Raw genomic sequence first — 15378 nt, forward strand, 5'->3', positions numbered from 1 at the left:
TAAAGGAGGAGTGGCCCCAAGTGGGTCTAGACTGGTCTAGCAGGACTCAAGGAAAGGAAATAAATAGGTAATAAATAATTTTACCTTCTTTTTCTTCCTGCTAGGCCTTACTTTCAGGAGTTACCAAAGCTGATAGTAGACTGGGCAGGAGGAAGACAAGGCTGCCTTAAGAACTCCCAACCCAAAGACCACAATGCTCTCAGCCTGTAAAACCTAGAGGAGTGAAGGGATGCTCAGTTTTGCAGATTTCATCAGGGAAGACTGAAGAAATTTCTGCCCACGATGATGCCTGTGAGTGAATAAACAGAAAAAATTCTTTAATTCACCTTGCTAATGTGGTCTTAGTGGCCACTTGTCCTTTTCGAGATTCGTCTAAATAGAACCAAATGTCTGTCCATCTTTCTGAAGGGACTGGTCACACAACCCAGTGGCCGAAGACTGAAGAAGGTCACAAGACTGCCGGTGGATCCCAACCTACTGGTGGCCAAAGATCAATGGAGGCTGCGGGACTGCTCGGCAGATCCCAACTCCCAGCAGCCGAAGATTGAGAGAAGCTGTGGGGCTGCCTGGCGGACCCCAAATCACTGGAAGCCACAGATCAATGAAAGCTGCGGGGTTGGCAGTGGCTGAAGACTGTGGGAGACTGCTGGCAATTAGGATGAGGAAAACACCACTAGCCATGCAGCTGAAGTGAAGAGGAGGGCCGGGGGCTAATAGTGGATCCCAACCAAGGAAGAGCTGGAGACGCGGGTGTGTGTGTATATATTTGTGTGAGAGAGGGAGCATGTATGAGAGATCGTGCATGTGTGTGTGTGTGAGAGAGCATACATATGTATGTGTGAGCATTGTATGAGAGGGAGTGTGTGCACGCGAGCATGTGTGAGAGAGATGGAGCATGCATGCGTGAGCAAGCACATGTATCAGAGAGCGCACGTGTGTGTATTTGGGTGCACAAGCATGTGTGTGAGAGGAAGCACGCATGTGCGAGCAAGTGTTTATGTACATAAACATATGTATAGATATACACATATAATATAGATGTACATACATAGATATATGTAGAAATCGATTGAGATGTTGAGATATGTGATTATACCATCAAAACCACACAGTGGGCATTAGTTATTAAAATACAATAATTTGGAAAAAGAATTATTATATATATATATATATATATATTATACACACATATATGTACATGTATATGTGTGAGAGCTTGAGTGTGTGAACCTGCATATCAGTAAAAGAGCCTGTGTATTTGTGAGAGAAAAAGGGAGTGTATGTAATAGAATGAACATGTTTAAGTGAGAGAGAGAGAGAGAGATATTAAAGTTTGTGCTGCCTGCCTCCCCCCCAGTCCACAACAATCTCAGAGTGACTGGAAACCAAAAGATCCCAGGTATGGAGAGCGGGAGATTTTTTTTAATTTTTGGGTGTTATTTCATGTGACTGCTGTTTTCAAAATTTACGCAAGTTTTTAATTACTGGATATTCAATTCATATGATTTTAACATTATGCATTTCATTGATTTTATTGCTTGATTTTCTATTTTTACTTTATGGTCTCTCTATTTTACATTTGGTGAGCTTCTGTCTGTATTATGCATGTGTGAGGTATTCTGCTATCGCAGGGATGGCCAACCAGCATCTCATGAGCTGCATGCATAGTCTGTGGCATCAGTGAGTCTCCTGGAGAGTGTGAGTACAGAGAAGTTGGGGGCTGCTGCAGGCTGTGGAAGGGATGACGCAAACAAGAACTTTACATACAGGGAGATTCTGTAAAGTGTGCTCGGCTGTGCTCACTATTCAACACGCGTTTGGCCATGGGTTTGAGGGGCATCTATTACCACTTATACTGTAAGAGGTTTAGCGCCTCGAAAATGCACGGCCAAACCTCCTGAAAACTAACAGTGCTCATCACATGCAAAAATACATGTTGATGAGGCAATTAGTCAGTCACCCGGGAACAAAAAGTAAAATGTGCGGCCAATTCACACATTTTACACTCAAAAAGAACTGCCTGCCCAAGCGGCAGGCATTAATTTATGAGTAACCCGGAAAAGTGTACAGAAAAGCAGAAAATACTGCTTTTCTGTACACCCTCCGACTTAGTATCCTAGCAATATTAAGTCGGAGGATCCAAAAATGTAAAAAAGAAAATTAAATATGTGCCGGCTGTTCAGGTTAGGAGAACGGACGCACAATTTTACCGGCGTCCGTTTTCCTAACCGATCGCTGTCAGCGGGTTCGTAAAACAGACACTCGTAAAATTGAGAACCGGTTTCCTGAACCCGCGGACAGCCACCTCTCCTGGGCCGAGGAGGAGTTAGGCGCGCGTAATCATCCCTAGCGCCTCCTTTAAGCATGACCCTTCATTTAAATATAGGATTGAGTGCCCAGGAGAGGTGAATGGGCACATGTTGGGACAGTGGGAACTCAACATGGAATGGCTGTTCTCCAGCAATCTTTACAGAATCGGCCTGAATGTGGTACCACTGGGACAGGGGAACTCACCGAGTGAACACATGAGCAGCAGCACAACAGCGGAATGCGTGTGTGTGCGCGTGTCTGTCAGTGGCTGCGAGACGGTGCCTGTGTGTGCGTGCGTGTCTGTCAGTGGCTGCGAGACGGTGCCTGTGTGTGTCGCGTCGGAGTTGGACTCTTGGGCTGAGGTGGGGTTGACACAACTCGTAGGCAAGGACCTACGGGTCCCCACCGTCAGCAGGTGGAGTGGGCTGAAGCTAGATGCTGCTGGAGCTTCACCTATACTAGCCCTCATTCCCCTCGGGTTGAGCCTTTGGCTGCCGGGGCTGGCAGGACTTAAGTGGGCCTTGAGGCTAGCTAGAGACAAGAAGTGATTCAGCCCAGAGACAGCAACCGGTAGATGGAGTAGTCCTACCCTGGACTGGATTCAGTACTGGAACTCAGGCACCAAAGGAACAATGAGTAACTGGAGGCACTCAAGCAAAGGAAGGCCTAAGCCTTGTAAGTCCACATCCAGAGGATAGGCGAGAGGAGGCATCACTGACAGGCTAGGATCAGAGCTGGCGGCAAGTGGAAGTTGTGGCAAGCAATGTAGAACTCTGGACACAGGAGGATCTGTAGCGTAGTCATTCAAGGCAAGGGTCAGTGCACGGAGAAGTAGAAGAGTAGTCAAGCGTGGCGGAGGTCCGGGGCTGGAAAGAAGCTGAAGAGTAGTCAGGCGTAGCGTTGGTCAAATCCAAAGAGTCAGTCCAACACAGATAAAACAGGAACCGGGAACCACAGGAAACAGGAACACAACAAAGACGATTTTAGGATCAGCAACGAGTACTTGGAATACAAGGAGACATGTTGCAAAGGCAGTGCTATGGAGCGAGGCCTGAGCCTTTATACGCTGAAGAGTTTGACGTCAGCATCCGGGTCCGCAGCCAGTTTCCCGCCGCAGGCCCTTTAAAAGAACTAATAATGTGCAAGCGCCTAGAAAGGGGCGCGGTGCCTATGGCGGCATCTCTTCGCGGGCCACGTGGAGAGGACAGACGAACAGGGACATCTTGGCTGGCAACAGAGGGAACCCGAGGTTGGAGCTGGCGGCTCACTGCCGCCAGCGACGAGGAGCCAGGAGCTGGTGTCCGTGTGAAAAGGTGAGAGGGCTGCGCTGCGGGCGGCACGCATAACAGTGTGTGTGTGTGTATGTCAGTGTCCGCGAGACGGTGATTGCGTGTGCATGTGTCTGTCAGTCTCAGAGAGAGGGTGATTACATGTGCGTGCGTGCAACTGTCAGTGTCCGAGTGACTGACTGTGTCGCTGTACCTGAGAGTGACTTTGTGTGTCTGTGTATCTTTGAGAGAGAGTTATTGTGTGTGTGTGTCTGTGTGTGTCTAAGAGCAACTGTGTGTGTCTTGTTGGAGTGCGTTTTTTTCTTTTGCGGCAGTGGGGCACCAAGTTTCTAAGTGGGTGCCAAATTACTAGCCTTTCCTGGGTGTCAACATGTCTTAGTTCGGAACTGGGGGGGGGGGGGGGGGGGGAGAGAGATAACACCCTGGCTTCTGTCTAGCACGCAAAGCTTGGTGCAACAGTACAAGGAATTCTGTTGTAAAGCTCCCTTCCGTGGGTGCCAGGTGGGTTCCCAAGGAACTCCTGATGTAGTCCTTCTGTCTGCCCCATTTCTCCTTCCTTGGGAGAGGGCACTGATCCTGGCTATCCTGGGGACAGCAAGACATCAGCTCCCACTGGTGAAGGGGTTGGGTCTATTCTCAGCCCTGCCCCTTCCTGCTGACCTTCCCCTGTCGATAATGGGCCCTCATTAAGCCTATTGGGGGTGGGGGAGATCTGGGTCTGGCCTTCTGTTGGAAATTGGGCAGAAAGACCCTGCAATGCTAGAAATTCTTTTGGCTCCACAGGCCACACACCAGCAGCTTCAGGGCATGTTTGCCTCTCTATAATTTCTTCCAAGCCCAGTCAGGGCAGCATGAGCCTGCAGCCATCTATGTGCAGCAGTGGAATAGAGTAAAGAAAAATGGCTCCGGCACAATTCGCCCTGCTCCTCTCCGATTGTGCTCACCACAAATTATCTGCTCCTACTATCGCACAGAACAATTTTTTCTGCACATAAACCATGTTTTGCTGGGTGCTACATCTTTGCTTACATTTTCTAACTCCCATTGTATTAGCAGATTATTAGCTTACTGCATTGGGAATTAAAAGAAACATTAGCCTGTACATTAAGAAATTATGTGCTGAAATTCAACGCACAGCTTTAAACGCTCCAAGCCCCTACTCAGCAGGTGGCAACATACTGAGGAAACCCGGACGCCAGGCCAGAATTTTTGGGAGCCAGGAAACTCTTCCTACTGTTTTTGGATTTATTTTTCCTTATTTGACATGCTTGTGTTTAGCCTTGTTTAATTTTTTTTTTTCTGGGTGATATATAAATACAAATAAATAAGTAAATAAATAGTAGAGCAGGCCCAGTCTGGCAGCCCTTGTTCTACCTTGGAGGAACAAGATAACCTTTGTGCAGAAGAAAATGATCTTGTAGCAATGACCTGTCTTCCTGCACAGAGCATGCATCTCCAGAAGCATCCTTGATGGAGGAGGATACCGCATCACCTTCCCGAGAGGGAAGTGTTAGGATAGTTGTAGTTTGCGATTCCCTCTCATTAAGAACGTAGATAGCTGGGTGACTGGTGGGTGTGACAATTGCTTGGTAACAGTGCTGGGGAGGAGCCAGTTGCTGTAGTACATATGGGCACCAATATAGGGAGGGAGGTTCTGGAAGACAAATTTAAGCTTTTAGGTAGAAAGCTGAAATACAGGAATTCTAGAGTAGCATTCTCAGAAGTGCTCCCCCATTCCACAAGCAGGACCCCAAGAGGCAGGCAGAGTTCCAGAGTCTCAATGCGTGGATGAAGCGATTGTGCAAGGAAGAAGATTTTGGATTTGTTAGGAACTGGGCAACATTTTGGGGAAAAGAGAAGCCTATTCCAAAATGAGATACTTTACCTTAACGATGGTGAACACAACTGCAGGCACTAATATTTAAAAAGGAGAGAGAGAGCTTTTAAACTAAATAATGGGAGAAAGTCAACAGTCACTCAGGAGCACATGGTTCGGAGTGAGGTATCTGCAAAGGATACTGGCTTAGCGAGGAAGTTAGAACATCCCCACAGAGGGGTTGTGATAGAGGCAGAAGTAACTCAGCTGCATTTACATAAAGGACAGAGATAAAATATGCCAAACTACCTATTTCAACTATTAGGCAGATTATGAATACAATTAAAAAATACTTTGAATTGTCCGTACATGAATGCCAGAAGTCTAAAAAATGACTGCAAAGTTGGAATATAGAACACCGAAGACAGACACATAGCAGGTATCTCAGAGACCTGATGGAAGGAGGATATCCAATGGAAGACTAATACCAGTGTACACATATCAAAATGTTAAGCCAGGTCAAATTGGTGGAGGCACAGTGCTCTATGTTAAGGTAAGCTTAAGAGTCAAACAGGATACAATTCCTGCAGAAAACAAAATGAAATGTGGAATTTATATCCAGAGAGATTCAATGGGATGAGTTTAGCGGTATAGTGGTGAGGATATACTATCATCCACTTGGCCAGGATGAAGACAGTGAAATACTAACAGAAATTAGGAAAGCCAACATAACAATAATGAGAGATTGTAATTATCCCAATATTGATTGGGTAAATGTCTCATCAGGACATGCTAGGGAGTTAAATTTATAGTTGTCATAAATGCCTGTTTCATGGAGCAGCTGATCCTGGAACAAATGAGAAGAGACCACCCTAGATCTAATGCTCACTGTAACACAAGATCAGGTGCAAGAGATAACAGTGATATGGCTGCTTAGCAATAGTGATCATAACCTAACCAAAATGTAATATAAGTACTGAAGGGAGGACATTAAGGAAAACTACAACAGAAGCATTTAACTTTAATAAAGGAGACTAGCGTGGGCCAAAGGGGCTTAAGCTTAAGAGTCAATACACCTTAAATATTACATGATTGCTATCCCACTCACAGGAATGGCTCAAGACTTGGCATTTACTCCCAATCTCCTTGGTGGGTAGAATTAATTTGTTTAAAATGGTTATTTTACCCAAATGGCTATATGTCCTTCAAAATTTATCTTTAACATTTAAACGCAAAGACCTGGTTTGTTTTGAGAGGGTAATGCGTATATTCCTCTGGCAAGGGAAAAGAGCAAGGATCCCACTTTTCTGACTGTGGGAAGCCTGGGGGAAAGGATGGCTGGGGGTTCCGGATTTGGGAATGTACAATTTGGCCTGCAACCTTAGAATAGTTCGTGACTGGATATTGGGTGAGTCTAAATATGTTAATATCTCGGCAGAACGTACTCTGCTAAGTCCTTTAGACCCTCGATTTGCTGAACAAGCCCTACAGGAGAAAAATCACATTGCCAGCATTCCTACAGGTCTTAATACCCCCCATCCAACATGCTTGGCTGGTGCTCACGAAAAAGCTGGTATTAAATCACCAACTTATGCATACTTGCTGCCGATAATGGGAAACCCAGACTTTCAGCCGGGCTCACGGTCGGCTGGTTTAAGGACTTGGGTCTTCAAGGGAATTACTCACTTGGGTAACATTTGGATGGAGAGGGGACTGAGCTACCACTACAGGAACTCACTGCCCTTTATGGTTTGACTGGGGTCCCTGAATTTTCATATTTGCAAATAAAACATTATATTAACTCCCTTTCTGAGGCCTCGTTGCAACCGGTAGTGATCCAGATGCTACAGGCATCCTTACAATTATCTAAGGAACATCCACCCTCTATGTCATACTATTACAAGTTTGTTAGAGACTGGGTTCGTATTGACCCGAGTCCATTACTAGCGGAAAGGTGGAATGCTGAAGGGATATTTAAGATAACGGAAGCATTACTCTGCTCTTGTTTTCAAAAAATCTCAGGTGACCCTAAATATGTATTACCATGAAATGCAATATAAGTTCCTGTGGAGGGCATATATTTCTACCAAGGTGGCGTATTAGTCTCATCTCACACCCTTGGCAACATGTGGGAAATGTAACCAGGCTGAGGGAACGTTCTCACATCTGTTTTGGTGCTGCCCACTAATCAGACAATATTGGGGTAGAATTATTCGCTATTTGGCGGAACTGTTAGATATAATGGTATCTCTGACACCACAATCGGCGCTGTTTGATTGGCTTCCTCCTCTGCTCATAAGAGGTAGGGGACTACGCTTTTTTTTTTTTTTTTTAAGAAAAGTCTGCTTTGTGGGTAAATTCGACCCCGCCATCATTTTGGGAGTGGCACAACCACCTTCATCGGATGCTACAGATGGAAAGCATGCTCTCTCAGACTTCTCCATGACTTCGTAGCAACGTCTTGCAAACCTGGAAAGCATATATCCAATCATTGCTGCATTGTTCCATAAGTCTGATCTTGAATGGTTAAAGAGGTAGTTCTGGACTGATAATGTGTTGCTTGGTAACACAGTGTGTTATCCACTGACTCAAGACACTCTTTATGTGTAGGGAAGGGGTGACTATGGAAAGGGATGGGGGGGACAAGGGAGGTTTCAGACTGTTTCAAAATCACTTGTCATGCCTTGTTGTGTTGGACTGCATGTGCATGTAAGAGTCACAGTGCATTTGCAGTGCCAATTGTTTGTTAATCTTTTGCAAGCAATAAAAAAAATTGTTTAAACTAAACTAATAAGGGAGATTATGATAAAATAAGGAAATTTGTTAGAAAAACTAAAAAGTGATTGTAAAGGTTAAAAGTTTACATGGGGCATGGACGCTGTTTAAAAACACCATCTTGGAAATCCTAAATGTATTCCATGTATGAAATGGTAGAAAGACCCCCCAATGACTGCCAGGGTGCTCAGGGAAGATCGAGACATAGCAGAAAAATGAAAATACTTTGCTTCGGTCTTTACTGGAGAGGGTATTGACAATACCCTTGCCGTAAAAATTCATTGAGAGTGACGATTCAGAAGAACTGAATCAAGTCACAGTGAATCTGGAAGGTGTAGAGCAAATCGAAAAAAACTGAAGAGTAACATCACTGGCACTGGGTGGAATACACATCAGAGATCTGAATGAACTAAATAATAGGGATGTGAATCGGATCCGATATCGGATCCGATTCTGGTTCCGATTCACATCTCTATAGATGTGAATCGGATCCGATATCGGATGTGAATCGGATCCGATATCGGATCCGATTCACATCCCTACTAAATAATGAAACTACAAACATATTACTAGTAATCTTTAACTTCTCTTTCAAATCAGCTTTGAGAATTGGAAGGTGGCTAACATAATGCCCATTTTTAAAACAGGGCTCCAGGAGTGATCCGGGAAACTACAAAACAGTGAACCCAACATCTGTGCTGAGCAAATTGGTAGAAACCATTCTGAAGAACAAAATTACTAGCCATCTGGATAGACACTGACTAATGGAAGAGAGCCAACATGGGTTTAGCAAAGGAAAAATTTGCCTTACAAATCTGTTTGTTAACCCCTTCAAAAAAAACTAAGATGTTGACAAGGGTGAGGATTTTCATAAGGTTTTTGACAAAATCCCTTCTGAAAGGCTCATCAGGAAATTAAAAAGTCAAGGAATAGGAAACAATGTCCTGGTGTGGATAGGCAACTGGATAAAGGAGAGGAAACAGAAGGCCTGAATGGCCATTTCTCTCAGTGAAGTCAGATAAATAGTGGTCTCTCTCAAGGATCTGTATTGAGACCAGAAATGTTTATATATTTATCACTGATCTGGAAAAGGGCAAGAAGAGTGTAGTAATCAAATTCAAGGATGACGCAAAAATTATTCAAAGATATCAGATCATTAGCTGATTGTGAGAAACTGCAAAAGGACCTTGTGAGACTGGGGGAATGGTAGATGATATGCAAAGTGATGTATACAAGGAAGCATAATCCAAACTGTAGGTAAACAATCCTGGAATCATTGTAGACAATACTTTGAAATCCTTGGCTCAACGTATGGCAGCAGTCAAAAAAAAAAAAAGAGACAATAGAATGTTTTCATTTTCAATGTCTTTCCCAATAAGACTTAATATATCATAATGGCTCTGTATTAATCCATGTGTAACAGTACCAGAGTACTCTGTGCATTTCTTTAACACTTTTCTATACCGACCTTCATGGTTGAGGACCATATCAGATCGATTTACATCGAAAGGGGGAACTAACAAAAACCGTAGGTAAAACAGGAAGAACAAAGTTACATTCAACAAGGATAGTAAACTTGGAAGCAAAGACTGCTAGAAAGAAAGGCCTAAGGAACGTAGTGATTAAGATAATAACAACAGTTAAAGAGTCAGGGCAGGCTCTTATTCAGAACTTGAAGTTAGTATGGAGATCCATTGTTCATGAAGGATATTTGGTCATCTAATGTGTATCTGAGGGATCTGAGAAGGCCTGAGATGGGGTGACAAGAAATGATTTCTTGTCACCCCTATCTCAAAAAAAGATGTAGCAGAGAAAAGGAACAGATAAGGGCAACAAAATAATAAAGGGGATGGAATGGCTCCCCTATAAGAAAAAGCTCTTGAGCCTGGAAGAGACAACTGAGAGGAGATATGATAGAGACCTATAAAATCTTGAGTGGGGTGAAATGGATATACAGGGAACGGTTGCTTACTTGTTCAATTAGTACTAGGACTAGGAGATACTCCAAGACACTAGTAGGTAACACATTTAAAACATATTTGAGAAAATATGTTTTAATTTTAACCATTTAACATAGTAACATAACATGCAGGTTACTCCCATATTTCTGTTGAGGATAGTAACTGCCGTTCCGTGCCAGTTATCCCCAAGCAGTATGTTAAGGGTAATAATATTTACATTCAAAGCCAAGCAACTGTCAAACCCATAACAAAATTACTGCTAGCAACATTTTTACAGGGTGAATAGCTTTTCCCATAATTCATATAATGCTGCTACTTGAACATGCTTTACTTTTGGACTTGCTACCTACGATTTCTCTATTGGTCTAGTAGTCAACCTTCATATGATACCAAAAAATGGTTATTGTGCTGATAAGCTCTGTGCTTCAAGAGCTTTGCAATCATTAGGTGACTGGGTATTGTGCTGTTCTATATATTATGCTGTTTAAGTCCAGGAAAATTAATCATTAAATATAGTACTCTTAGTACTTATCTAGAAATCCACTTGTGATGGTGGTTTTTACTGTCCGACATCGTGAGGTTTCGGGGTAAAAGAACCCCTTCTTCAAAGACCCAACTTTTGATGGAATGTTCAGTGGATGTAATATTTCTGCAAAGCGATGCTGGCCGCTATCGCTGAGATTTCTTAAAAGTTGCAAATACTTAAAAGTTCCTGGGAGATGCGAATGCAAATACCTGCACAATATAAAAAGTAGAGAAATTTTTAACCGTTGTATAAAACAACTAAATTGGTGTGGCTACCACTGTTATATGACGGTACACACTTGTAAACATCGCAGTGTCCAGGGTTGACTGCCGACTGCCGCGAGTAGTCTCCTTTAGACTAAAATCCAAAACATGAATATCGGGTTGTACCAACTTTTAAAATCGGAACTGGAGGCTTGTGTGTGGTGGCGCAAAAAGTGGTAGCCACACCAATTTAGTTGTTTTATACAACAGTCAAAAATTTCTCTATTTTTTATATTGTGCAGGTGGATTCCTAGATAAGTTCCAAGCCACACTTGATATTGTTCCGATACCGGACTCCAACGCAACAGAAGGGCCCTCTGCAGAGGTCTCATATGTGCGAAAGCCCTCGGGACCAGTTCCAGCTTTGAGGCCATGGACCCCAGGATCTAAAGGTAGTTCCAGGCCAAGGGACACTGTGCGCTTCGGAAGCCAAAAGACTTGTTGCAGTTTTCTCATCCTGCTATGGTCAAGAACACCCTGCCCCTCCGGGTGTCGAATCTCACCCCTAGGTATTCCAGGGACTGGGAAGGGGTCAGATGGCCCTTCATGCCGTTGATCACCCCTCCCAACGACTGGAGCAAGTATGATACGTGAAGAACCGTGCGCTGGCAATCTTCCTCCGACTGCGCTTGGAGCAGCCAGTCATCTAGGCACGGGTGTACCAGTACCCCATCCCTTCTGAGGGCCGCCACCACCACCACCACCACTATCAGCATGGTGAAGATGCAGGGAGCCATCGCCAGACCGAAGGGAAGCGCTTGAGACTGGAAATTCTGCTCCAGGATCTTGAATCGTAGAAAGCATTGGTGATCGGCTCAGATCGGAATATGGAGATAAGTCTCGGTGAGGTCCAAGGAGGCGAGGAACTTTCCCTTGCATTCGGCCGCTATTAAGGTGCGCAGAGTCTCCATAAGAAAGCACGGTATCTTCCGGCTGCGGTTTACGTGCTGAAGGTCCAAAAAGGGTCGATACGTTCCCTCCTTCTTTGGTACCACAAAATAGATGTGGTAACGACCGGTCCCTTGTTCCTCCAGTGGTACCAGAATGATGGCCTGCAAACTGAGCAATCTGTGCAGATGCCCTCTACCGCCACCCGCTTGCTTGGGGAAGCACCGCGCGACACCAGAAAGGCACCCCTGGGTGACTGAGAAAACTCTAAGGTGTAGCTGACGTGGATCACTTTAAGCACCCACTGATCTGATATGATCTTGGCCCACACCTCGTAATACTGGGACAGCCGTCCTCCCACCGCGGTGCCCGAGGAGTGGGCACCCCTTATTTCATTGGGTGGATTTTCTGGCTCCACCCTTGGCGGAGCCACCCCGGGCTGTTCTGCCAGATCCTCAAAAGGAATGCTGAGAATCCTGAGGCCAACTTTTTGGGACAAGGGCTTTACGGAACAGCTTCCAATCGTCTGGCAGCCTGTTGCCCTTTGAGTCGCCCAGGGAGTTAACCAGCTGGTCCAGCTCCTTTCCAAAAGGAGCTTCCCCCGGAAGGGTAGATTACACAAGCGGGCTTTGGAGGAAGGATCCGCCGACTAGTTTCTGAGCCACAACAACTGCCGTGCCGCCACCAAGAGCATGGATCGCGCCGAAGTACGGACGAGATCGTACAGGTCATCTGCCGTGTACGCCACTCCTGCCTCTAGCCGGGCTGCCTGAACCTGGTTATTACCCCCAAGGGGGCTGGGTCCTGGGCCTGTTGGATCCAACAAAGGCAGGCTCACTAACTTGTAATCCTGCACATCCTTTAGCGCGGCTGTCCCAGCCACGGGAATGGACGTCTTCCGGGTGACGGCGGCCACTGCTGCGTCCACCTTCAGTGCTCATAAGGGCTCCTCCAGCAGTGGATAGAGCTTGGACATGGCCTGACCCACCATAAGACCAACCTCCAGGGAATCCCATTCTCGGCTAATCAGCTTATGAATTTTGCTCAGAATAGGAAAACCATGGGTGGCCCTCGAAGTCCATCCAACACAGGGTTGATCCCTGCTTTGTCAGAATCCTCCTGGGACAATTTGAGGCCCAGTTCATCCAGGACCTGTGGAATCAAAGGACGCAATTCCTCCTGCTTGAACAGATGAACCACCTGGGGGTCGTCGTCCTCCCCAGTGGTGTCCAGCATGTCGTCCCCCGTATCTGGGTCCTGGTCAGTAAAAGGGTCCCCCTGAGGCGCAGGGAGACTCCCAGCCAGGGAGTCTGCTGTGCTCCCATTACCCTGGCCCCTGGACATCCAAGGTACCGGAGGGAAAGGATCTCGGGTCCTTGGACATTTAGCTGGACTCCCAGCGTCCCCCTGAGGTCTTCTCTTGGATGTTTTCCTAGCCAGAAAGGCCTGGGGCAAAAGTAACACAATATCCGGGGAAAATCCCCCAGGCCCTAACTCGTCGCCACTAGAATAGGAAGTAGTGTCCTTCAGATCTCTTGGGCCTAGCTCTGATCAGGGAATAGTGGAGGGGCTTCCTGAGGTCTCGCCCCTGGGGATCTTCCTTTCCCCCCAGGTCTGGTACTAGCTCTTCTCTTAGGCTTACTAGCCTTCAGAGCCTTGGAAGAGGTCGTCCGTCCCCCGTCCCCCCACTACACTGGAGGCACACAACAGTAGGGCATCCAGCTGGACAAAAACAAGACCACAGGCCTTATAGGGCCCTAAAATGGCTGGTTCACACTTCTCCGCTGTGTAAACTCTTCCCCTGAAGTCCCAGGGGAAAAAATTGCTCAGCGCTGCTATCGCACGGGAGCTGCGAAAAAACAAAATGGTGCCCGCACCAAAAATAGCCCGGGCCTCGCGTTCCGTGGAGGAGGAAGGAAAAGCAGAAAAACCTCCCTGCTAGCTCAGAACATGCCTGCCCTGCTTCAGAGAGGGCTAGGAAGGGCAGGAAAGTTGCTCCCCCGACCCGAGGGAGCCTCAGCAGGATCAGATGCCCCTCCCCCCCCCCGAAGAGACAGAGTCTCACCGGCAAGCCAGCCAAGCTAAGGACTGCCTGTAACCAGCAGACCTCCAGGAAGCCCTGAAGCAGAGAACAAATCCTGAAGAAAAAAAACCCTCTAATGATTAACTGCTTTTTTTTTTTTTTTTTTTACTAGAAAAAAACAAATATACTCCTCTTCCCTAGTTGTCTCCTCTCTCCCCCGCCCCACCCTCTATTCTCCTCCCCGAACCTTTATTTCTTTCCCACCCAAGCTTTTCCCACTTTATATTATTCAGTGTTCTTTACAGTTATCCCCCCTTCACTTCTTCCCCCCACCCATTACCCAGGCCCCCCCTCGTTAGACTCCTCCCTGCATCCTTATATTATCCCTAACAATTTATTAGATACTATGTTATATTACATAATGCGCTTTATAGTTCCTCTTACTCAACAGCATTTATTGTACACTTCAGTTATTATTCTTCGATGTTATATTATATAATGGCTCCTTACAGTTCACTCTCATGTTACATTTTTCTTTCCTTTCTTCCTGTACTTCGCATCTTATATACTTTAGTTTTATCTCCCTCAATTATTCTGTCACCCCTCTGTACATTATTCTCCCCCTGCTCCATGTCTCCCCTTCCTTGTTTTTTGTATTTTCCTTTAAGTTCTTTGTAAACCGATACGATGTACCCATGAATACCGGTATAGAAAAGATGTTAAATAAAAATAAATAAGAGAACACAACTCCCCACAGAGGTACTTCCCTTTCTGAGGCACTGGAGGGGGTCATCGGGATGTGGAGGGAGCCAGTCCCCTGGCTATCAAACACTCCGGAATCCACAGGCTCTTACAGTCAGGGATATCCAACCCACCCCATTTGCCCAGCTCCACCCAAAGGATGGCCCGCGATCGGAACCTGGCACCTTGGGGAGCACAGTCCAACTTAAGCAAGAGCTGCAGCATGCACAACCACCATCTGCTGGAGACAGAGAAATACTGAGGAGCTGCAGGTGGCACCCTTGGGATAAGGTAGTGCCTCAAAGTTTGTTCACTGCCTCCATCTGCTGGTGGGAGGGCATAACCCACTGGTCTGGTCATGTTCAGGAACTGGTAATTTCCTTTATGCGCACGTTTTAAAATACACCAACTTGCGTGCATAAATCCTGATATATATGACCTACTTTATTTTCACATATAAAAATACATGCATATATTTTTTTAAAAAGGTAGGAAAGTATGTGTTCAACGTATTGTATGTATTCGCACATTTTCTAAGACGAGCGTACAACATATGCACAAATTAAAAAATATTAGCATAGATCTGCTTGCGGTCATATATGTGTGTACATGCTGCCGCCACATTTGTTTGTAAGTTACTCTGCCTGTGCATGATTAAACTGTGGAATTTGTTACCAGAGGATGTGGGGAAAGGAGTTAGCGGAGCTGGGTTTAAAAAGGATTTAGACAAGTTCCTAGAGGAAAAGTTCATAAATCATTATTAGCCATGCAGGCTTCAAATAGGCA

At 45.6% G+C, this 15378-nt stretch overlaps 1 protein-coding gene across 4 annotated transcripts in view; it reads right to left on the minus strand.

Annotated features, from left to right (window-relative positions):
* The window catches only part of APOO (apolipoprotein O), a 137820-nt gene that overhangs the window by 121229 nt on the left and 1213 nt on the right, over window positions 1-15378 (minus strand). The window lies entirely within an intron of this gene.

Source organism: Rhinatrema bivittatum, chromosome 5 (genome assembly GCF_901001135.1).
Source record: "Rhinatrema bivittatum chromosome 5, aRhiBiv1.1, whole genome shotgun sequence".
In the NCBI taxonomy this organism is placed as follows: Eukaryota; Metazoa; Chordata; class Amphibia; order Gymnophiona; family Rhinatrematidae; genus Rhinatrema; species Rhinatrema bivittatum.